This window comes from Poecilia latipinna, unplaced genomic scaffold (assembly GCF_001443285.1).
Source record: "Poecilia latipinna isolate Pla-1442-1.1 unplaced genomic scaffold, P_latipinna-1.0 Scaffold705, whole genome shotgun sequence".
NCBI lineage: Eukaryota > Metazoa > Chordata > Actinopteri > Cyprinodontiformes > Poeciliidae > Poecilia > Poecilia latipinna.
This window is the reverse complement of record NW_015113321.1, coordinates 246,298-247,915: the sequence shown is the minus strand read 5'-3', so window position 1 is coordinate 247,915 and position 1,618 is coordinate 246,298.

The window sequence follows — 1,618 nt, the reverse complement described above, 5'->3', positions numbered from 1 at the left end:
GATATTGATATCTGATAGTAACATCGGCATTATGCCAGATTTACCAATATTTCATTTTATTTATTTTTTTATCCGATTACTCGATTAATCGTAAGAATAATCGATAGATTACTCGATTACTAAAATATTCGTTTACAACAGCCCTACTTTAATATATCAAGATCTGGGCTTTGAGTAGGCTTAGATCATTTCTAAATTCTCAGGCAGTCCTTGGTGGTTTACTACAGCGCCTATAAAAAAATATTCATCATCTTGAATGTTTTGCTGCTTTTATGACAAAAAAACCCCCCTGCAATGTAAAAACAACAACAAAAAACAAACAGATTTCTACAAAATGAAGACAAATAATAAAAAATATTTAACATGTATTAAGTAACTGAATAAATATTCACAACATTTAAAGTGACTCAGCCAATTAGTGTTAGTAGTATCACCATTTAATGATCTAATGGCGTGCAGAAACAAAACATCTCATGTTCTAGATAAAGATATCTTCCCACTAACAGATGAAGTCTGCAGGAATACTCTGGCAGGTATCGATTCTGTATAGACCGGATGAGCCTGAACTCCATTTGTGCTCCTTCATCCATTAATTCATGATCGGACTGAGACAGACTCAGTGACGGCAGCGAGACGGATGACGTTGGACATGGAGAGAGGGAGCATCAGAGAGAGCTGGAACAGGAAAAGGACGACGGATTTGTGTGTGGAGGAGAGAGCTGTGATGGCCGCCAGCCAGAGTGATCAGAGTGTAAAGTTACAGGAAGGAAGAAGGTAAAAGCAGTAAAAACGGATGCGACAATACCTCGGTCTCCATTCACTGCAACAACCCCCCCCCCCCCCCCCCAATAGCTCTTTTCAGTCAGTCATCTGAAAATAGAAAGAAGACGACACAACTGCTAACGTACCAAAACATGGCCGTCCGCCTAAACCGACAGGCCAGGAGAGGAAAGTTTTAATCAGAGAGCAGGTAAGACGATGACACTGAACTCCAGAGGTAGAATGGTAGAATACTTCACAGATCTTTATGAAGGAGTCATGAAAATAAAGCTGTAGTAGAATGAAACCCATAAGAAGGCAAAAAGCCACGATGGGGACACAGAAACAATAGTTGGACTTTTTCCAGATCCTGAGATTTGAGACCAATATGGCTGCTGTTTGCTTAAAATTCAGTGCATTAGCAAACGGGTTATTTGAACGTCTGTCAGTTTTTGTCTCATTATTGGGACTTGCCATAGCAATGCATAGGCAGGCACCTATTGTTCTACACCTCAGAATAAGTGCCTCTTCCTGGTACCGTTAATGCGGCTCATACCGCTTCGTGCGCCTTCACAATATCAAGACGTGCGGCTCGATACTGTGAGGAGAGCTATTACTTTTTTTGGTATTTCGAGTAACATAATTAACAAAAAACAGGCCAAATTCAACTCGAAAAGTAACAGTTACTAGTCCTTTTGTGTTTTATTTACCGTTTTCATAGCAACTGAACTAACGGGCGGCGAGAGGAAAAAGAGCGGCGGCGGTTCTAGTTAGCTAAACATATTGTACAGGAGCTGTTGCGATCTGTTTTTATGCACCCCCCCCCCCCAAAGAAAAAAAAAAAAACTGGGCGAACAAC